We start from the raw sequence: 23,964 nt of genomic DNA on the forward strand, positions 1-23,964 counted from the left end.
TTCATCAATACCTATTCTCTTCTCCTCGCAGCAATACAGGACATGCCTTGCATGAAACGTGAGCTGTGTCAACTTGATCAAGGTCAGACTGCCTCAAATCTATTTCCTTATCTGTCAGCATGTTTCTAATTTGTAGATTTCCTTTCCCTAAATTGAGAAATATTCCTCCTCTAGCTAACGCTCATGTAAAAACATTATTTTAACTCAACTGAAGCTTTAAGTCTGTCGGCTCAGCATCCAACATAGTTTGCAGAGGTCATGTGTAGGCAATGAAGGACATCTACTGAATGGTTTCTGACGCTAGGGAGTCTTAGCCTTGTCCAAGGGTATACCTTCTACATAATTAGCAAAAATTAGAACACAGAAACAGAAAAGTATATTTACCCAGAACTACAATTACGATGGTCAAGGACAAAGAATGGTGTGACCTGACCCTTCTACTACAAAGCTTGGAAATTAGAACTGAATTTCCCCGAGTTACCAACCAGTTAAAAGTCACCACTCTTAGTAAGTGTGCCACCCACATGGTGCACGATCCAGACCGGCGAGCACAAGAAAGCTTTGCCCCTGTAGATGTGCGCAAGCTGCTGTGAACCATTGACCACCAGTCCATGCCTGTCCCACCTTCATAACCAGATTTTTTAGATGTGATTTAAGAGCTTTAAATTTGTACTTGTTCAGATATTCAAACACATTGTGTTTTTTATGTGGTACAAGAGTCTAATTTTAATGCAATTTAAGAGTATTGTGTGTGTATATATATATATATATATATATATATATATATATATATATATATATATATATATATACACACACATACATACATACACACACACATACATACACACACACACATACATACATATATACACACACACATGTACATAAATCCAATCCAGAAGTCCATAAATATTTGGACAGTGGCTGAATCTTTGTGCTCTATTCACCACGATTTTGGATTTAAAATAAAAACTGAGATGGAATTGAAGTGGAAACTTTCAGGTTTAATTAAAAGGGGTTGAATAAAAAAAATTTTATGACACGTTTAAAATTTGCAACCATTTTCCTAGAAAATCTCCTAATTTCAGAGACTCAATAGTAATTGGACACATTAACTTTACCATAAATAAAATGTTCATTTTTAATACTTTGTAGAGAGTCCTTTGCAGGCAATGACTGCCTGAACTCTGGAAGCCATGGACGTCACCAAACGCTGGGTTTCCTCCTTTGCAGGCCCCTTTACTGCAGCCGACTTCAGTTGTTGCTTGTTTATGGGTCTTTCTGTCACAAGTTTTGTCTTAAGCCTGTGAAATTCTGCTCGATGGGGTTGAGATCTGGTGATTGACTCGCCATCGAAAACTATTCCATTTCTTTGCCTTGTATAACTCCCAGGTTGCTTTTGCAATGTTGCTTTTTATGTTTTGGGTCATTGTCCATCTGTACTGTGAAGCACCATCGAATCAACCTTGCTGCATTTTTGGTAGAATCTGAACAGAAAGTATGGCCCTATACACTTCAGAATTCATCTGGCTGCTTCTGTCTGGGGTTTTTCTTCATCATGGAAAGGATTCTGTGCTCATCCACCACAGTTGTCTTCTGTGGACCTCCAGACCTATTTGGAGTTCCCAAACTCACCAGTGAGCTTTTTTTTAACAGATTGTACCAAACTTACGAATTGGCCACTTTTTAACATCTCTGCAATCTCTTGATGGATTGTTTCGTTTTTTTTAGCCAAATGTAGATCTGTTTCTCTTCCATTGAGAGCTGACTGCATGAGGGTTCACAGCAACAGCTTCCAAATACAAATGCCACACCTGGAATCAGCTCCAGGTCTTTTACCTGCTTAACTAATAATGGATTAACAAGGGAATAGCCCGTGCAGCCGTTCAATTACTTTAGCTCTGTTTAAAAAGAGGCAGGTACATATTATAGAGCTGTAATTCCTAATCCATTACTCCAATTAGGATGTGAATACCCTCAAATTAAAGCTGAGAGACTGCACGATAAGACTAGAGATGAGAGAATATGTTCTGAATCGGTCGCCGAATTTGAATTTGCCATATCCGGGCCAAATTTATGTTTGCTGATCGGTTCTGAACATATTTGTTCATTTCTACTCCCAATGACTCCAATAATGTTCGGCAAAAAATGAAAAAACAATATTCGCCGCCGATCATATTTGGAACTAAATTTTTAAAAATTAGTTCAACTCCTAGTTGAGACCATATTGATTATATAACTATAAATTGAAAATATTTTGGTAAACAGCTAAACTAAATAAACTTGTGTCACTGTCAAAATATTTCTGGACCTCACTATATATATATACACACACATATATATTATATATACACACACACACAATGCCTTGAGAAAATCAAACCCCTTGAACTTTTCCACATTTTCTCAATTACAGTTGTGCTCAAAACTTTACATACCTCAGCAGAATTTTTGCTTTCTTGACCTTTTTTTTTTTCAGAGAATATGAATTATAACACCAAAACTTTTTCTCCACTCATGGTTAGTGGTTGGGTGAGGCAATTTATTGTCAAACTACTGTGTTCTCTTTTTACATCATAATGACAACCCAAAACATCCAAATGACCCAGATCAAAAGTTCATGCCCTGGGGATTTTGGCCTGATAACAGGCACATAAGTTGACACAAATGGATTTCAATGGCTACTAAAGGTAACATCCTCACCTGTGACCTGTTTGCTTGTAATCAATGAGTGTGCATAAAAGTTGAGTGAGTTTTTGGGATCCAGACAGACTCTTGTATATTTCAGCCAGCCACTGACGTTTCTGGATTGTGAGTCATGGGGAAAGCAAAAGAATTGTCAACGGATCTACGGGAAAAGGTAGTTTTTCTCCACTAACCATTGGAGGAGAAAAAGTTAATAAAATTTATTTTTATATAGCACTAACATATTCCGCAGCGCTTTACAGTTTGCACACATTATCATCACTTTCCCCGATGGGGCTCACAATCCAAATTCCCTATCAGTACGTCTTTGGAATGTGGGAGGAAACCGGAGAACCCAGAGAAAACCCACGTAAACACAGGGAGAACATACAAACTCCTTGCAGATGTACCCTGGACTCCAGAGCTGCAAGGGTGCAGTGCTAACCACTGAGGCACCCTGCTGCCCAAGTTTTGGCGTTATCACTCATATTCTCTGAAAAAAGGGCAATAAAGCAAAAATTCTGCTGGGGTATATAAACATTTGCGCAAAACTGTACACCCACAAACTTAAAAGTATTTTATGTGCTATAGAAACAGAAAGTATTTGTAAAGTGTAAAAGAAATGATGCATGGTTTTCTATTTACTTAAAAAATATAAATTGTGACATGCATTTATATTCAGCCTTCCTGAGTCAAAACTATGTAGGACCACCTTCTGCTGAAACTACTGCTACAAGTCTTTTGGGCTATGTCTCTACCAGTTTTAAATCACTAGAGGCTGATATTTTTGCCCAGTCTTCTTTGCAAATTAGCTCTAACGCAATGAAATTGGATGGAGGTGTCTGCAAACAGCAATTTTCAAGTCTTGTCACAAATTCTCATTGGGATTTAGGTCTGGACTCTGACATTCACACACATTGAAACTTCAAACAAGTTTTGCTCCAGGATTGCCCTGTGTTTAGCACCTTCCATCTTCCCATCAACGCTTACTAGCTTTCCTTTCCCTGCTGAAGAAAAGCATCCTCATAGCACGATGCTGCCACCACGTTTGACGGCGAGGATGGCGTTTTCAGGGTGATGTGCAGTGTTCGTATTCTGCCACACACAGCATTTTGTATTTAGCCTAAAAAGTTCTACTTTGGTCTTATCTGACCAGAGCACCTTCTTTTCATGCTCGCTGTGTCACCTACATGGCATGTGGAAAAAGATGCTGTGGTCAGATAAAGGCCCCGTTACACACAGCGAGATCGCTGATTTTGTGACGCCACAGCGATCTCGATAGTGATCTCGTTGTGTGTGGCACGCATCAGCGACCGCCCCCTCCCCCCCCCCCCCGCCGGGTATCGCTGATCCTGCAGGATTGTCCTGGGCCGTTTTTTGACCGTTGGTCTCCCGCTGGCCTGCACGCATCGCTGCGTGTGGCAGTGGGAGAGCAATGATCAGCGACGTTGGGAGCTGGTATCCAACGTAAACAGCGGGTAACTAAGAGCCACGCAGCTCTTAGTTACCCGCTGTTTACCTTGGAAACCAGCGGGTATCTAAAAGCCGCGCTGCTCTTAGATACCCGCTGTTTACATTGGATACCAGCTCGCTCGCTGGTGGGTCTGTCTATGTGACAGCTCACCAGCAATCAGCTAAATGTATCCCAGCGATCCCATCCACGTCAGATTGTTGGTGGGATCGCTGGGACATTGATGCGTGTAACGGGGCCTTAAGACTTTACATGGAGTAGAATTGTGGTTCTAATGATGATTAATGCAGGAAAAAGAGACCTCCTGTTTCTATGAGCAATTCTAAGTCTACAATGCTATATATGATTATTACAATATTTTAAGAGAAAAAACTTCTAATGAAGGACTCCCATTAGAGACATAGCAAAAGAAATTGAGGCTTATATATACAGCGGGTGAAGTATGTATTGAAAATGTCACCAATTTTCAAAGTAAATATATTTTTAAAGGTGCTATAAACACCAGATGTTGATAAACGATCTAATCCACACAGGCAAAGAAATCAAACCATAGATGTCCACAAATTAAGTTATCTGTAATATTGAGAAATGACAGTGAAAAAGGATTGATCCCACTTACTAAAATGCACTACTTTGTACAAAAGCCTTTGCTGGTGATGACAGCTTCAAGATGCCTCCTGTATGGAGAAACTCATTACATGCATTGCTCCGGTGTGATTTGGGTCCATTCTTCCACACAAACCCTCAATTCCTAAGCTTCAGTTCCTTTCATAAATGTTGTATTGGATTCAGTCAGTGATACCAAATATGTTTATATGGCCAAACAGTAGCGAGGCAGATGCTGGCCACAAAAAAAAACAAAAATAAAATGGTGGAATTTTTTTCTTCCCGCTAAGAAAATCCCTTACACATCTACGTCCATGTAAAAATAATTGGAAGAGGGGCCCACAGATTATGTCACCCACACAACCTGGTGTCGGCCCTACATAACAGCGAACAGCAGTTACAGCCGACCGACCACAGTCCGATATCGTCTTTGGGTAAAGGCTTAATTGTGCTTAAAATTCTATAATTATTTGCTCCAAAAGACCTTTATGAATATTTGCAGAAAAGATTGTTCATCCTTTGTGCAGTGCCAAGAAGAACAATAGAGGTGAAGTAAAATGTGTAAGATTGTGTAGGTGGAAGGATCATTCTTAGGGCGCACTCAGACGTGCGTGCAAATCGGTCCGAGGACGGACCACAATGCACGGGCTGACCATGGGTCTCCAGACCAGAGCGTGACAACTTCATATATTTCTAGGGGGCTGTCACGCTCGGGTCAGGAGACCCACTGCCAGTCTGTGCATTATGGATCAATCTCAGCCCGATTTGTACAATACATGATCACGCCCTTACAACAGGAGTTCAGCCTACTTCTGTCTATGGCATCAGTGAATAAAAGCTGAAGGCCGGCCAATCAACAGGGAAATCGGACCGTTTTTGCTCTTATTTTATTCCCGCTGCTCCCCTGAGTATTGGCTTTCTTTTGCTTTTAATCCTCCAGCTTTGTCTTTTTCTTGATCCTCCACCAACTTATGTTTTCTTGCTTTGCTTTTTTCAATCTGCCATAAGATTCCAAAGAAATGCACCTTCTTACTTGGGGCTAATTTTTCTTGTCTTTCCAAAGGGGCGTTTCTCACAGGGTAACAAAACATCTTAAAGATACACCCCCAAAGAATCACGAGTACAACACCTAATTGGTAGAAACAATAAAAATTAGCACCAAATAAAAAGGCTCCAAATCTATTAAAACCGAAAAATGAATACCCAAGGAAGCAGGAGGAATAAAATAAGAGTAAAAAGTGCAACTTTTTACCGGACAACTGAAAAAAAAAAAATTTGCCGATATTTTCCCCAATTTCAACTGCTTTACTTGGGGTTAAAATTTACTTTGCCCAATTACTCTCCTTATCAGTACCTTCTACCAATGATATGAAAACACAAGGTGAAGATATAAGTACAGGCTTGTTGTCTGGCAACACAAAACTTTGGAAAATGGAAAGGAGTCTGGCGTTCTTTGCCATGTAATACGCTACAGCTTTCGGTATAATCCACTTCCCCGACAGCTGCACAGTAGAAGAGTAACCCAATTTGAGCATTAGCTCATGTTTGCCGATGCCAGTATCCTGCTGCTTTCTAGGTTTAGTGTGAAAACTGCCTTCGATTGAACAGTCGAGAAGCACAAACTTCAATGTATTAAACTCATTTCTACAGAGAGGGAATCAATGCGAGGGCTAAATACTACAGACGGCACAGGATCAAGTAAGCAAGCAAAAGAACACAATGGGATTTTTTTTTTTCTTGAAGCTGCTGCCTGGAAAAAATTACATTGGATATGTTCCACTTGTCAACAAAAGTCTTCAAATCTGTGTATGTGCATGATGTTTTATTCATGAAATTGTCATTTTTAGGAATGTCTCTTCTTCCTAGAATCCATTTAGTAGATTTTTTTTGTTTTCTTGGAACTTTCTCCTCAGCTGGAAAACAAATGATGAATCCATAAGAGCCGAATGTCAATCACACCAGTGAGAGAGAGTGCTAAGCCAACAGACCAAACCTGCAGCTCAAAGCAGTGGCACATTGCTTGGATAGTGTGGAACAATGTAATCTAGGCAACTCAAGCCTACAGGGCTCATGACAATACAAGAATATAGGGACTAAGCTTACTTTCCCTCCTTCCAAATGGCTCGTACATTCTGAACATCATGGGTTTGAGCAGCTGGACTTCCAACAAGTTTATGGCTTATCCTGGGGGAATAGGTCACCTTAAAATTACCTTAAAAGCTTACACTAAATGTGAAGCCAAGGTATTACTGCCCTCATCCCTCTGCTCAGTAATGTTTCATCCACTCTTCTTCAGTAAGTGGGTTCTATTCAATACCATTCTGCCAGCACTACAGGAGCTGGAATCCCCTTTTTCGCATTTCCCAGCATACGCTCTGCCTGTCCTGAATTGAAAGCCCATGTTTCAAGCTTGCATGCAGTTTGACAGAAGCAGAGACACAGACCCATCCCCACCTCCTGCAATCCACCCCTGGTGGCTATGCTGCCAGAGATGAGTTACACTTGTCACCAGGCTATCTGACAGCAATTTGTACAGAAGTGACAACGCCAATGGCTCACACTTGGGAGTGATTTTTATTTTTTACATGAAGTGACTAGCGATTATGCATTTAGCACTTTATCAATTAAGATCAAGTTGTGGGAAAGGGCAAAGACCAATCATAATTAAAGGGTTGTACCCAGGGCTGTGGAGTTGGTAAGCCACAGTTGCGACTCCGACTCCTGGATTTTATCAGGCTCCGACTCCGACTCCAGCTCCGACTCCTTCATAAATGGCCAATTCATAACAACAAATTTACTGTTGTAAAATATTAAACATCGTGCTTATTCAGTTTCTCACCATCATATAAGTAATCAGACCACTTAGAGCAAAAACTACACTTATTAGAATACAATTAGAATATAGCAAATAACTTTTATAAACTTTTCTAAACTGTAAGTAAATATGCAATAAACACTTTTATCCAGTTAATAAGAAGAAATCTAGAAATTTGTCCTCAGAAAAAGTATTGCCTCTGTCAGATCCTCCTTCATGGATGCCCTCAAATCTGATCTAATTATTTTGAGAGCAGAGAACAACCTCTCTACAATAACTTGTGTTGGTGGCAAAGCAGTAACCACTCGGGCAACATCTCTGACAATGTCAGGATACAGAGGAATCGCTTGTTGCACTGTTATTTTTGATGAACGGTCAAATTTCTCAATTTCTTTTAGTGCACATGAAAAATTCTGCTGAAATGTACTGGCTGTGTTCCTTGATGGGGAGGACTCTTCTTCTATGCGGGAACGCTTTGCACGGTCCTTGTGATCCAAATATTTTTCGAAATTAAATTCTTCATCAGTTGATGATGAGGGTAAAGATGTGGCAGGACGACCAAATTCTTCTTGTTCCTCCTGACTGTTCTGCAACCCTTTCATCCTTACTGCTATTTCAAACAGAGCTTCTTTTCCTTCACTTAGCTGTTGATCATCTAGAAGAATCCGATGCATTGGGTCTACATAAACAGCTGCCAAAAGAATGTTATTTTGTAATAGTAGCTCCTCTCTCCGTTTCAGTGATGTAGCAATGCCACTTGCAATTAACCCTCCTCTTTGGGACAGGCGAAACATCAGGTTCTTCCACTCCTTTAATAACTGGAGTTAAGTCCTCTGCTTGTAATTTTTTAGTCACTGTAAATGGGTGCTCTAGCAATTTTTCCAGCTCAGTCACCTGATTCCACTGACTTCCATTTAGCGTCAGTTGAGGGTTAGCCATGTCTACAAGAAAGGTTTTCAGTTCAACCAAGCGCTGAATCATTAAGTAAGTACTGCCCCATCGTGTGGCTTGATCAATAATTGCCCCTTTTCCAGCACGTCTCTTCAAAATTGAGTCAACTTTAGGGGTTCTGGCAACAGTAGCCAATTTTCTCACCTTGCCAATCAGTGCAGCAGCATGTCCTTCTTGCAGACTGTCTCTTATAGCCAGCTGTAGCGTATGCACAACACAGCGCATGTGATGAATGAAAGAACATATTGACACAGTTTCAACAAGATCATCTAAACTATCATGTTGCTGTTCATCTGAAGCAACTTCAGTTTGCTCCCCAGTTACAATACTGTGTTCCTCTATTTCAAACATTTGTGTGTCTGTGGACCCAGAATGTTCTTCTAGCTACTGGTCACCATCATTACTCTCATTCATTAGCTTAATAGTACTTATCATATTTGAAGCATTGTCAGTTACGACAGAAAGAACTTGCTCTTTTTTAAGTTCATAGTCTTGCAGAACCTTTTCCACCAAGACCTGGAGAAACTCACTGGTGTGATGAGCTTTGGTGTCTTTTACTGCCAATGTCTTGGTAACTATTTCATTTTTGTCACAAACAAATCGGACATTGATGGCAAAATAGTTCACTCTGTGACGTGTGCAGGCATCCATTTTAAGAAACAGAAAGCGTCCCTTGAGAGTTTTTTTTAAGTTTTTCCTTTTGTTTCAAAGCTTCTTCGATTACTAATTTTCTAATACTCTCTCTCTCCAGAGAAACACCAAGCTTGCGGGCCATTTCCCCATTCAGACACATAAAAGCTGGTCGTGAAAATAATGAAATAGGCACACTATCCTTTACAACAAGCTCTATGATCTGTTTTTTTAAATGTATCTACTGTCATTGTCACAGTAACTTTGTCACTGACAAAATATCTTGCAACTGATGGCTGCAAAGTTCTCTGCTCCTTTGTTTGGCTGGAAGAGCTGGGCACTGGTTCATTGGTTTGGATGCAGTCTTTCTCATCCACTGCTTTCAGTACTTCTGGATGAAAGCGCTGTAAATGTCTCTTTAGATTTTTTCCTAAAAACAATTGTACAAAATTATTGCCAGGTCGTACAACTGATATAGTGGTCAGTAATACTGTTATTATTCCTCATGTACTCACAGTTAACTGATGCAAAGTTTGTTGAAAGGATAATACTTCTTACAGTCTTCCTCTTCTGAGTAGCAGGCAGCTGTGAGATGCTTGGAAGACGCACACCTAGTATGATCTAGTCTAGAGGAGGAGCTTTACTACTAAGAATTTGCAACACATTTTCACTTTCAGTTTCATACATTGTAAGTAGGGGGGTTGGGGCAGCATGAGGTTAAAAAAAGTATAAGATTAGATAAGGGCAGTGGAGAACAGTGACACACAAGAAGTAAGAAATGTCTCTATCTCCAGCAGAACTGCTTATCACTGTTGTTCATAGTACATATATATTTGAGTAACATTTATAAAATTCATATGAAAGTTCAATTATGAAATATTAATACATTTTTTTTAAAGCTGGAGTCGGAGTCGGTACATTTCTACCGACTCCGACCAAAACTAACTCCGACTCCACGACTCCGACTCCACAGCCCTGGTTGTGCCACAGTAATTATAAAGATAATGCACTGAAGAACTATTTCGCCAGGTTATCCTTTCTGTGCTACTCTGTTATACAATGCCATTAAATCATATAGATGTGTTCATCCTCATCTTCCCTTTTGGTTCATTATATCTCAAGGTGAATGGTTTATTGAATTTGTAAATTGAGAAATTAGGAGTCACGAAATTTGTATAGAAGGCGGCTGGACAATCTGTATATTATTTACACACTTCACAAAAGAATATGCTCTACAAGTGAGTGTCCTCTAGCAAAACAAGATGAAACCCTTCACATTGGTGAAGGTCAATGGCTAAAAAAAAAGGTGAGGTAGTGTGACTATCTGGTTTCTTACTTAATATGGAAATGGTTACTGAACCATCACAAAAGGTCAACTATCCATCTGTGGAGTGGCAGAAGGTCTCCCCACTATCGGAGGAGGGGTAAAAGGTCTCCCCACCATCGGAGGAGTGATAGAAGGTCTCCCCACCATCATAGAAGTGGTAGAAAGTATTTCCCACCATTGGAGGAGTGGTAGAAGGTTTCCTAACCGTGGGGGGAGTGGTAGAAGGTCTCCCCACCCTCAGAGATGTAGTAGAAGGTCTCCCAACCATCGGAGGAGTTGTAGAAGGTCTCCCCACCATCAGATAAGTGGTAGGTCTCCCCCACCATCGGAGTGGTAGAAGGTCTCCCCAACATCGGAGGTGTGGTAGAAGCTCACCCCGCCTTTGCAGAAGAAGTGGTATAAAGGGCAGCACGGTGGCTCAGTGGTTAGCTGGGGTCCTGGGTTCGAATCCCACCAAGGACAACATCAGCAAGGAGTTTGTATGTTCTCCCCGTGTTTGCGTGGGTTTCCTCCGGGTACTCCGGTTTCCTCCCACATTCCAAAGACATACTGATAGGGAATTTAGATTGTGAGCCCCATCGGGGACAGTGATGATAATGTGTGCAAACTGTAAAGCGCTGCAGAATATGTTAGCGCTATATAAAAATAAAAAGAGAGAGAGATATAAAGTCATCTTAACGCTGAAGGAGTGGTTGACAGTTATACCACCATGGAAGCAGTGGTAGGCGGCCATACCACCATGGAAGCAGTGGTAGAACATCATCCCACCAACGGAAGAGGAGTGGTAAGAGCTTACCTCATCTTCGGAGGAGTGGTAGAAGATCACACGAGTGAATAAGGTCTACCTGAACGTCTTCTCCTAAGTCCTCATAATAGTAAGTAATATTTTTATTAGTGAATTTTTCCTATATGAGCAATTACAATGATAATTTGTAAATGGTAAATAAGTGAACCATGAAGATGATTAGCGAGTGTAAATTAATATTTCAATTTGGGAGTATTTAGGCTTAATGCCCCGAACAGCATGAGGTGTAAATATGGCTCTGGAAAAAAAAATTGCGATGTAATGCCTCATCTCATGTGTGGCAGAGCTACATGGGTTTAGAACATATTCTGTAATCAGTAGCTTTTCTTTGGTAAATTTGTTTTCTTTCTCACGTGTAAAGAGTCAGAATGTTTTATCCTGAATGATAACGATATATGCAAGCTTCAAATCAGCAAAACAAAAATAACAAAAACAGTTTCTAAACTAAACGACAAGTATGAATTTCCTGTGACCCATTAGCAGGAACGTTGGATCTCTCAGTGAATTTTGTGCTTGGAATACAAGTATAAATATCAGGCTGCATATGAAATAACAGACCACACATTGCAGAGCGCTTTAAGAGAGATTTGCCAAAACTCTAATCTGCTACTAATTAGGAGTGGAATGTCATCAATAGATTTTTTTTTCACTAATTGTATTCCAGCTGTCATAATGGGGGAGGTTACATCCAAGTAAAGTCTTACGTTCCCCTACAGGCTTCACACCATCATACAGGTAGGTGAATGGACTTGGGAGACTGTGGTCCATCAACGGTTAACTGATTAGAACAGTCAGAGCTGTGCTCCAGTCTGCAGCTCCTGGGGTAAGGAAATTCTTAGAAAAAGTTGAAAAGAAAGCTCAAATCCAAGAAGGAGAATGTAATATGTTTGGAGGACATCCAAGCAAACATTTGTATTTTTTTTTTTTATTTGCTATGATTATTTTTATTTTCTATTCTCAGACAACCTATTGTAGTTATCCTTATAATGCCTAAGGAATAAAAAATGAGGACCGGCAGGGTCCAGCATTTATCAGTGATATGGTAGCATAAAAAACAGAGCCTGCTCAATGGTTTTATTAATAATGTAGCCGCTGCTCTGTAAGGATATGTTCAAATGGAGTTTTTGGGTTTTTTTTTTTTTGACTATCTAGTCCAAAATTATCAGTAAACGTGTCTTCAAAAAAACGCTTAGAAAACTTTCTATTCCTCTGTATGGGTGATCCACTTTGTTTCTTATATGACAAAATTTGTTTTTTCCCCTGAAGAGATTTAAAAAAAATGCCTGGCTGAAAAAAAAAAGTGCACATTACATCTGTGTAGTGGATTCAGATGGAAACCGCTCCAAAACAGGCGCTGGCAATTCAACAGGCCACAAAAAATAAAAATCCCTAAAAGAGAAGCATTAAAAGGTTTCCTTTAAATTCTGCATAGCGCACCTCCTCTGTTATTCTTCATGGAAACAGAAAAAAACAATTGGGTGCTGCAGCTCCCCTTGTGTATGGGATGAGGGTACAAAGTTAGCCATGACCATTATTAAGGGAATCATGCTCATTTTTCTTGATTTTACTCATATACGATGACACATCATTTTATTTTAATCAACCAGACGTCTATTATTTTCAGCAAGGAAGGATGAACAGACTTCTCTATATGATGACATTTGAATTTGTGTGCTTCTTTCTGGTTGGTGAAGAAAACACAGACTTTTGCTTGTATAAGCCTGTAATATTGACTTGTACGTTCACATTTGATGTAACATTGTGCTGTTATCCTGGATGACTGGTGATGTCTGTTGATATGCTGATTACATATTGTCCAGGCCAGCTAGTTTGTTGACTTGCAAAGGAGGAAAAACTATGCAAATAGATTAAATAATCAAATAATGCATGTTGATCTCATCTCCATTGTTCAGCTTTTCCTGTGAATGCTGCATGAAGGACACTTGTTAACTATAAAAAGATGCCTCTGTAACATGAGACAGATATTCAGCCAAGACATCGATACATCCAAAGAACCAGAGACTCTAAAGGACAGCAGCCAAGACATCATGGCTCCATCACGGGGGACACAGATTTGTCATTCTACAGGATGCCAGCTTAGGTGACTAAGGTCCCTGCTGAAAGAATGTCAATCTGCTCCATTAGCCATCGCAAATCCATGGATATGTTTGGCATAGTCAGGATTTGGACCCACCGGTAGCCTGAGCCTCAAGGATACATTTGTGTGGGCATGGCTCCTTGGAGAAGGGACGTTGTGACCATCTGGTCAAGTGGCCTTGTACCTCAAATGACTGCCAGCTTCCTAAGCTCCTAAGCTTGTCTTTACCTCCTGTCTATGAGTGTCACAGGTGGGGTAGTCAGCCGTGGAAACTCTGAAGTCACAGCTGCTCTTATCCTGGCGAGTTAGCAGAAGGGTGAGACTCTAATTTGCACCATCTTAGGTATTTTGCTGGGACTGTTCTACGTGTTATCTGCCTGCTTTGTGGTTTAATAGGGTATAGCCACATTGTTTTACCCTCACCCTGTGTTGTCTGAGTAGCGTTACACCCACTTGAAAACGAGAGCGGGCATTTGGTGGGATGATCCCTAGTCCATGCGGTTAAGGCGAGTGGACCAGGGCACCCGCTGAACCCCCACCCAATGTCTCCACACCAACAAATTCCACAGGACAGTACACAACCTAATTTACATATTAACCAGTCAGTATGTTTATGTTTTGTCAGGAGGAAACACTTGAAAATTATGGTTGAACTTACAAACCCCTTCCCTTGGATTCAGAACCAGGACCAATTACTACAACAGTACTAACCCCTCAGACAATACGTTACCCATGCTGACAATTTTTTTTTTTTTTTTTTTTTTACACATTTTCAGTAAGAACAGTAAAAAGCAGAGTTTTAACAATGATTCTCCAACTTTGCTATTTTCTGGGGAACGCAATTATATAGTGATCCATACCTGAGAAAAGACTGGTCCTCTAAAATGCTGGATTCATGCATATCATGGAGAAACTACCTAAATGAGCATGTGAAAGGTAGTGCTTGAGAACTATAGAAGACCGAATATTTTACCTTATTATGTAACGGTTTTATCTGGTGTAAATCTGGCATTTATTGCTGTTTTTGTTCCTCTCTGGTCCCCAGATGACTCCCTAGTGGGGCGAGTCCTCGTAAAGATACTCAGAAGAGTTGCCGACCATGCCCAGTTGGCTAACAAGACCATATTTACATACAGTGAAGAAGGAGCCATATACAACTTCTCATACAGCTATGTTGACAAAATAAAAAAAAAGTTAAGGCTCTCGGAAGAAGGGACGAAAAAAAAACAAAAGCTTAAACATGAAAAATTGCCTAGTCTTTAAGGAGTTGAAAGAACAGCGAAGATGTCAAGCAATCAGTCTCCAAATAAGTTTTGGTGGCGGTTTCTTGTGGACAACCACTTCTGACGCCAACTCTCAATGTTTTTCTATAGAAGAAAAGCCGGCGGCAACTTGAGTTGATGGTGGGGAATCCTAATATTGTTTTGTGACCTTTCCTTTTGAAGACAATGTTGTGAGTCGGTTAGTTGTAGAGTAATGAAGAGGCCGTAATACCTTGCATATTATTTATGACATAGTGACATGCGAGTGTGCTCGGCTGTTTTCATAGCTCTCATTGAAGTCAATGTAGAGATTTCTTCATGAGCAGACAAGCTCTCTGATGTCAGCAGTCATGGAACCAGGCAAGTTGTTCTCCAAGTGATCATTTTGCTGCTACCCAATAATTTTTCTCTTTTCCATTTGGTCTATGACATCACATGATTAAAACCAGACTAGCTGAACCATTCTAAGCTCTATATAGAAACAGGAGGTCAATTTCCCTGTATGAGTCTTCATTAGAACTACAACTCTAAATTACTGCAAAGTCCCTGGCAGGGGGGAGGAGTGGAGCAGATGGGCCAGGAGTTCAAGAGGGGGTGAAGCTGGACTACCAAGGACACTGCGGTGATGTAAAATTGTAGTTCTAATGATGACTCATGCAGGGAAAAGACTTCCTGTTTCTACATAGAGCTTAGAAGGATTCAGCTAGTCAGGTTTTATTCACACAATGTGAAAGACTTAATGGAAAAGCGAAGAATTGACTGGGTAGCAGGGCAAACTGAGCAATTGTACAAGGTGCTATATAATATGAGGACTGCAATATATTACAGAGGATGAACATTTGATGGGAGAAGTGTTTCTTTAAAAGCCTCCTATGGATTTCAATTGGTCTACTGACAAATGATAGATCATAAAAATACATTTTCTATAAAGATACAGTTTACAGCAACCAGCAGAGGTGCACATACAGCATACAGCCAGGGAGGTGGGCAGCGCCGTCTGGTGATGGGGTCACTGACACATGAGCAGGGTGGTAGCTCTGGGGAAGAGTCAGGTTATAACGGCAGGAGATGATGCTTTCACACAACAGCCTGAGCTCTGTACCGAGTAGGTACAGTCTGCATTATTTTGCAGAGCTGCATTAACAGTTGGTTTTGGAAATGGCCAACAAGCCAGAAACATCCCAAGCCGATTATCGGAGCTCCTATAAAAGGCACTATAAAAGTATCACATTACTGTGCAAGACCTGTTATAAAGACAACGCTTCCCAGAATACATATCATGCTGGAGAATTTCAGCTCTGAAGGCAACAGAAATGTAAATTTACCCAAGTAATCTAATGCAGGTTGAAGATCTTTACTAACAGATCATTTGTCCACTTTTCGATGATCTATATAAAAGGGCCATTAAAGGAGCGATTGGTTATACTGGCGATCGATGCTCCTTGTGGTCGGGCCAGAAACTACCCGTGTAAAAAGACCTTTTGGGGCAAATTCAGTCATCCAGGGAAACAGTCAATACACAAACAGCGATGCACGAAGCGGCGCTGGTCTCCCAGCCTGAAGTCAACAACCTCGTATATGCATATGAGGTGGTCTAACTCTGGTCAGGAGACCCCGCTGTTGGTCCGTGCCTCATGGGTTTTACATGGACAGTGTTTCACAAATTACTGTATTCTCCTTACTCAACTTTACAAATTCTTAGTAAACAGACACTTTACTTACTGACATATGACACATGTACATCCCATGTCAGGTGCTGATATATAGAGGAGGATCACTCCATATGTGCTAGGTGCCGGCTGTGCTATACAGCCACCACTTCATTTAAGTAGCGCAATTGCATTGGCACAACTGTTCCTGTGCCCTAAGATTTGCTTATGAGGAGCCCACAGCTATGGAAATCTATTGAAGACCACTGTTGCCACCAGTTTTGTACTCCCATAAAGACTAGCCACAGGGTGGGCTTCATAGGAGATCGCCCCATTTCCACTATATACTGCAGTATCTGCACAAGAGACCAGACACATGCAGGATCAAAGGGGACTAAAAGTAAAAATGAATTAAAAAGGTCTAAAAGTAGTAAAAAAAAAAAAAACCCCAAAAAACACATTACATATATATTTTACAAGCACCTACAAGTTTAAATGACGTCCCTTTACTTAATGAAAATAAACAAAAAAAACTAAAACAAAAAAAAAAAATCACAGAATTTTGTATTGTTAGGCTGGTTTCACACTAGCGGTTTATCGCGCAGCGCATCGTGCGCTATCGGGCGCACGCGCAATGTTCCCCTATCTTTAACATGGTGATCGCAGGGTCTTGCGAATGTATGCGCTCATCAGCGTTTAGCGTACACTGCGCATTTTACAGGTGTGCGTCCAGGCGCACCGAACGCAACATGTTGCATTTTTTGTTCCGCCTAGATACTTTAAAAAATCGCGCGAGCACGTGTGCGCTCGATGTCTACCCAAAAATAGCATTACAGTCTATGTGATCTCTGACGAGCGCTTGGCACCGCGCATGTCAGCGCCTTGTGCGCACGTCAGCGCCTTGTGCGCGCATGCGCTTTGAGTAAACAATGTCTAGACACTTGTCTAAAACTCCCCCTAAACAAGCAACATTGTTTGGGAGGAGTGTAGATAAAAGAAGGTGTCTTCAGGGACAATTACTCTACAGACAGCCTTGCAGACTGCAGACAAAAGCCCAGAAGAGCCTTCCAAGTGTGGATTCAAGCTTCAGGAGCCAAAATGTGAGTACTCTTCAACATAATGTCTGTGTGTCCTGTACAATTTTATATTGTACTAATGTTTATCTTGTTTTCATTTCAGCATGTCTTCTTCTGGATAAGTCTATTCGCCATCTCGGCAAGAACTGGCCCAAGCTGATCGTGAGGTGAGGATCTTGCTGCCTTTGGGTAAGTATAGCTGCCTCTAGGAATGTGTTTTAATTTTTGATTTCTTTACAGACATTGGACACGGGCAGTGAAGATGGAGAGCGGGAGCAGTCTGAGCGGGAGCAGTCTGAGCGGGAGCAGCGTAGTCAAGTCGTGGCGAAGAGACGCAATGTGAGTATATAATGTGCCTTTTTTTTCCCCGGTCTTTATTTTCATCTTTTATCTTGCTTCTTCTCTGTTTCTTTTTCTATCTTTTTCATTCTCCAAAATTACAAACATTCTAATATATTTCTTTTTTCTAGGTTCCACAATGGGATAACGAAGAAGTCTACATCGACAACGAGCACCTGATCCGCCTCAGTGAGGAGCGTATCCCGTTGTGGGACAGCCATGACCAGCAGTACAAAGACACAGTGGTGACCCGGGAGCTCTGGAATGAGGTGGCCGCAGCGATGATGGATGGCTGGGACAGCGCCTCTCCAACTTCAAAAAGGGCATTCAGTAAGTATAAAGATGCTCTGTGATACTGGTCCTGATGGTGCTGGTGTTTTTTTGGAAGGATATATTCTTGCATTAAAAACACCAATGCCATGTGGCACACTGTGATTGATTTTGGTCTTCAACTGCTGCATTGATTTTTGGTCCTGATGGTGCTGGTGTATTTTTGGCAAGATATATTGTAGTGAAAAGTTCAATATGTTATGTGTGCTGATAATTAAGTTGCCTTAAGTGCATTTTATAATTTTATTGTATTTCCCCCCCCCCCCCCCCCCAACAATGAACAAAATATGCACACGTTGGCGCTCGATGAAGGACCACTTCAACACTGATGTTCGTGCTGAGGGACAGGTTCAGAGTGGTTCATCGGCAAGGCGCAGAAGAAAGTACCGCTACTATCGAGAGTTGGCTTTCCTGAGACCGGTCCTTGCCAGCAGAGCGTAAGTGGATTTTTTTTTGGTTTGTTATTACTATGTGCTTTTCTATGCCACAGGTGATGCTTCTTGTAAATACATGATACTCATGTTTTCCCTTTCTTTCCACAGCACTTGGAGCAGCACCCTGCAACCGAGAACGGTTCTTCATCGATCGACCTCGGACCCGTCCCAGCCATCCGACAGCCAGGAAGCATCTTGCAGGTCAGCAACACAGACAGCTGGTTACCAGGAAGCTGGTCCATCAGGTGTTCCCCTGTCCCAGGTCCCTGTCACTGGTTATGCGGGCACTACCCGCCAGCGGCAGAGGACCTCGGACAGGCCTGTCATGCCAGAGTTCATGCACTTGAGCGAGGCCTTTCAGGCCAGCCTCAAGGCGCTGTCCGCCAGAACGGAAAGCGGTTTTTCCCTGATGGAACGTGGTTTTAACCACATGGAACACCGCTTCCACTCGGTCGACCAGTGCCTTGACCGTCTGGAGGCCGACCTCAACAGACCAGCGCACCATTTTTTCAGTAAAATTGAACAGGGCATGGCGGTACACCTTAGTCCTGAGCAACAGCTGAGTGTGTTACAGGCCTGCAACACTGCTTACTTGCAGGCTATGCAGCAGAATCGGTATGTTCAGCAGTCAGTGGTGTCATTTCCAAGTTTCACCGCTGACTCGCTTTACCACACTACAGACTTCTGCTGCATACCACTGCACGGCCACCTGCATTCCCAGTGAAGCCGGACACCACTACACCACCTCAAGTCTGAGTGCTGCTGGACACTCCTCCGCCACCACCACTACGTCAAGCGCTGCTCCTGTATGGAGCACCACCACCGCCAAAGCACCACCAGCTTGGAGCCAAACCACCACAGAACCTGCTTGGGCCACTGACACCACCAGTCAACACCAAAGGAGCACCGCCAGCACTCCTCAGCAACAGAGCACCGCCACCACTCCTCATCAAAGGAGCACCACCACCACTCCTCATTGAAAGATAACCGCCACCAATTCTCCTCCCCGGAGTCCCCAAAGAACTTTGGCTGAGATCCCAGACAGGCAGCCTCCTGCTCGGAGCACCGACCCAACTTTATCCTCTTCTAGGAGCACCGCCACTGCCACTTGCAGCAGCAAAGTTGGGATCCGCATTCGCTTTTTCAGGGCAACGCCACAGTCCACCGTCACCAGGCGGTCAACAAAAGTAAGGCGTTCACAGGCTGCCAGTCGGTCCGGGCAGGATATTCCTGCACCAAAGAAAAATAAAAAATAAAAACTGTTCGTCCATCCACCCTCTCTTCCTAATGTCTCTCAACATGCCTCCTTGTCTATTCCAGAGCTCCCTTCCCACAGTACTTTCGTCGCCCCTTCTCCTAGAACCCCTTCCTCAACCTCCAGTCGTTCCTCGTCTCTCCACACACCCAAAATATCCCAAACGTCATTCCTAATAAAATATATATATTTTTTTTTGTTACAAAATAAATGTGCACTTTGTGCTTTCACAAAATCGGGATTGGTTACTGTGTCTATCGCCAACTACACACACTGCGCCGTACACTTAACGCTTTTGCCACCAGATATCTCCATTACTGACATGTTTCTTGTGTCAGTCTTGGAGATATGTGTTGTCAACGCAACAAATCTACATGACTTGTCTTTTCCACAGCAATCTCTACATTCTTGTACTATTGCACGGTTCCCCAACGCCAGTCCTCATGGGCCACCAACAGATCATGCTGTATGGAATCCTCTTTTTATTTCATTACAATATGATCTGTTGGTGGACCTTGAGGACTGAAATTGGGGAACACCTTGCTGTAGCCAGTCTGTGCAATATTACATGAATGTAGAGAGTTACCTACTCAGGAGTATTAGTGAATTCATGATTCACAAAACACAGCATCATAAATTCACTGAGACACCTGGCTACTTGCTAATGGTATTGGGAGTGTAAAAACAGAGAATGCACTCAGTACAGGTATCAAAATGTTTTTTTTATTAACATACCAATAACATGCAATAACATTTTTACAACATTTGCTCTTGCCATTCCACCCATCCTACATCTGAATAGAAGTATGCCGCAAATTGTTCCCTCATTTGGCCAACTTCAACGGATGACCTGAGAGGGTGCTGTGTAAATTCTGGCAAAGGATTAGGAGCAATATCATCAAGATCAAAGATCAGGGTGCTCTCGAGAAATTACAAAATTATGTAGAACACCACAGGCCTTGACCACCTCATCCACTGTTTCCAGTTTAAGATTAATAGCTGTGCCAAGAATGCGCCATCTCGATACAAGTATACCAAAAGCACACTCTACTGTTCTCCTGGCCCTGGTCAGCCTGTAATTAAAAATTCTTTTTTGTAGGTCCAAGTCCCGGCAGGAGGTTTTGGCACATCTGGAACGCTTCATCACCAACCATTACGAATGGCTGTGGCGGAGCTTCGGTGTTGGGAAGAGGACGTGGCATGGGGAAATCGAAGTTGTTGCCATACAACCTCCTGCCCATGTCCGGATGTGTTTCCCATCCACCGCTCCTAAACAGTTTGGGAAATTGCAGACAGTACTGAATCTTTCGGTGATTTCCAACCACTTTGCTGCAGTGGGCATGGGCATGAATTCTGGACAAAGAACGTTCCAGAGAGCCCGGCAGGTGTCCGCTACAATTCCAGACAACGTGGAGATTCCAATCCGCTACTGGAAGTGCAGTGACGAGAGGGTCTTTCCAGTAGCCAGGAATCTGTAACACAAAGAAAACAATAATATTTGTGTATACGTAATTGTTTTTACACACATTTAATTAAAAAAACAAAAAAAAAAAAATCTGCAGCCTTTGGTTTATGAAAACTACGTACCTTAATGTGACCAGGAGCCGTTCCTCAAGAGTAATCACACAAGGGAGCTGCGTGTCCTGTCTCCGGATGATTTCTTTTACCCGACCAAGCAAATAGTGAAAGGTTTCTTTGGTCATCCGGGTATAATCTGTAAATTTCTCCGGGTTTGCCTGTAGCTCGCTGTAGAGCGTGTGGTGCGCTCCACGGCATTCCCGGAGTTCAATAATGGGATGTATCCACATACGCCGCTGCTGCATTCTTCGCTGCCTCTCTCTCTCCCTCTGTTCATGGCAAGCAACGGCATAAGCCTGAGCCGTCCTCATGTCCAGATCCAAGTCAAAGCTCTTCCAACGCAGATCCATGTTTCTCAAGTCAAATGCAAGCAAATGTGAAGAATTCAGGTGTAAACAGGGGCTATATAAAGAATTTCCATAGACACACCCACTGGTGTCCCATTGGTGGAGTGTGTTGCAAGAATTTTTCAAGGATTTTTTCTCTAGTTTATTGCGCATAAAAATGCAAACGCATGAAAAACGCTTACAAATGCATAAAAACACTGCGATTTTTGGTAGTTATGCGCACAATAATGCTACAAAAAAACGCAGCGTTTACAAGCGTTTGTATGCGCTTTTCACATGCGTTTCATGTGCGCTCCTAACGCAGCGCAAAAAAACGCTAGTGTGAAACTAGCCTAAGTTTATAAAAATTCAATCAATGTGAATATAAAATTTACTCATATGGTAAATGGAGTAAAAACCTAAATGTTGGAAATGTCACATTTCGGTCATCGCAGCTCCCTTCAAAACTATGCAATAAAATGCGATCAAAATATTACATGTGATCAAAAATGGTGTCAATAAATTCCTGCGCTCACTACACAAAAAACTATAGCAAAATCGAAAGGAAAAATAACGTAAAGTCTCCGAAAATGCAGACAATTTGTATTTAAAAAAAAAAAAATTCAAACGCTTAAAAGATAAAATAAAAATTGTACCAGGTTTGCATCGAAATGGTATTAACACCATAGTCCACCATGCAGAATACAAGCCCTGATACAAGTCCATCTACTGAAGAATAAAAAGAATCATATGGTTTTATTTTCACCAATTTACCAAACTCTGCTTTGTTTTGCTTTTGTTTTTCAGTACATCATATGGTAATGTGAATAATGGCTGTAAGAACTGGGCAATTGTATTGGAAATGTTCCTAAAGCGCAGCCACAACATCCACCATTATGTATCATAGTTATCACTTGGTTGGTTCTTATTTCCCAAATTTGACAACACTGAAGCTATTTAACCTAAGTAAGCGCTGGAACAAAAAGTGAACTGCGGAAGTTCCGGAGCAATGCACTTAGGTGACGAGAAGAATACAAAGAATGAGAGGAATTTTTGACAACATGAACTTCTTTATTGGAATGTAATCCACCGAGATATCGAAAATGCTAATGTGCAAGAATTTCCAACTCTGGAAACAAACGTGGGTACTCTAGTGTTCCTTCTGTCTGAGCATGAGAATATGCATCCAACAAATACAAGTTCAGCCCCTAGATGTGCAAAGCAGGTAGAGACAGACCCCAAAAGATGGCAATGAAAACGTCTCATACAAAGTAGTGACTCCGGGGGCTGAATATAAATGCACGGCACAATTTTCAGATCTATATTTTTAAAATATGGTAATTAGAAAACCGTGCATCATTTCCTTCACACTTCACAAATACTTGTTACATCACATCTTAATAAAATACATTTCAGTTTGTGGATGTAATGTGAAAAAAATGTGGTAAATGTTATGGGGTATGAATACTTTTTCAAGGCACTGTATCTGCGTGACTGCAAATATGTAAATGGGCACAGCACTCGCTGGCAGGAGTCTCAGATGCCGGCGGCAGGAGTAGCCGGGCACGTGACTCCAGGCACGCGATTTGCAAGAGGAGTAGGCGGACATGTGACTCCAGGTACGTGATTTGCAAGAGGAGTAGGCGGACATGTGACTCCAGGTACGTGATTTGCATGAGGAGTAGGCAGACATGTGACTCCAGGTACGTGATTTGCATGAGGAGTAGGCGGACATGTGACTCCAGGTACGTGATTTGCAAGAGGAGTAGGCGGACATGTGACTCCAGGTACGTGATTTGCATGAGGAGTAGGCAGACATGTGACTCCAGGTACGTGATTTGCATGAGGAGTAGGCGGACATGTGACTCCAGGTACGTGATTTGCATGAGGAGTAGGCGGACATGTGACTCCAGGTACGTGATTTGCATGAGGAGTAGGCGGGCATGTGACTCCAGGTACTCGATTTGCAAGAGGAGTAGGCGGACATGTGACTCCAGGTACGTGATTTGCATGAGGAGTTGGCGGACATGTGACTCCAGGTACGTGATTTGAATGAGGAGTAGGCAGACATGTGACTCCAGGTACGTGATTTGCATGAGGAGTTGGCGGACATGTGACTCCAGGTACGTGATTTGCATGAGGAGTAGGCGGACATGTGACTCCAGGTACGTGATTTGCATGAGGAGTAGGCGGACATGTGACTCCAGGTACGTGATTTGCAAGAGGAGTAGGCGGACATGTGACTCCAGGTACTCGATTTGCAAGAGGAGTAGGCGGACATGTGACTCCAGGTACGTGATTTGCATGAGGAGTTGGCGGACATG

The 23,964-nt window shown here is 42.0% G+C and overlaps 1 protein-coding gene across 1 annotated transcript in view; it reads right to left on the reverse strand.

Annotated features, from left to right (window-relative positions):
- The window catches only part of NDUFS4 (NADH:ubiquinone oxidoreductase subunit S4), a 218,561-nt gene that overhangs the window by 108,867 nt on the left and 85,730 nt on the right, over positions 1-23,964 (reverse strand). The window lies entirely within an intron of this gene.

The sequence above is a fragment of the Dendrobates tinctorius genome, unplaced genomic scaffold (assembly GCF_039654945.1).
Source record: "Dendrobates tinctorius isolate UK_male_01 unplaced genomic scaffold, ASM3965494v1 ptg000078l, whole genome shotgun sequence".
NCBI lineage: Eukaryota > Metazoa > Chordata > Amphibia > Anura > Dendrobatidae > Dendrobates > Dendrobates tinctorius.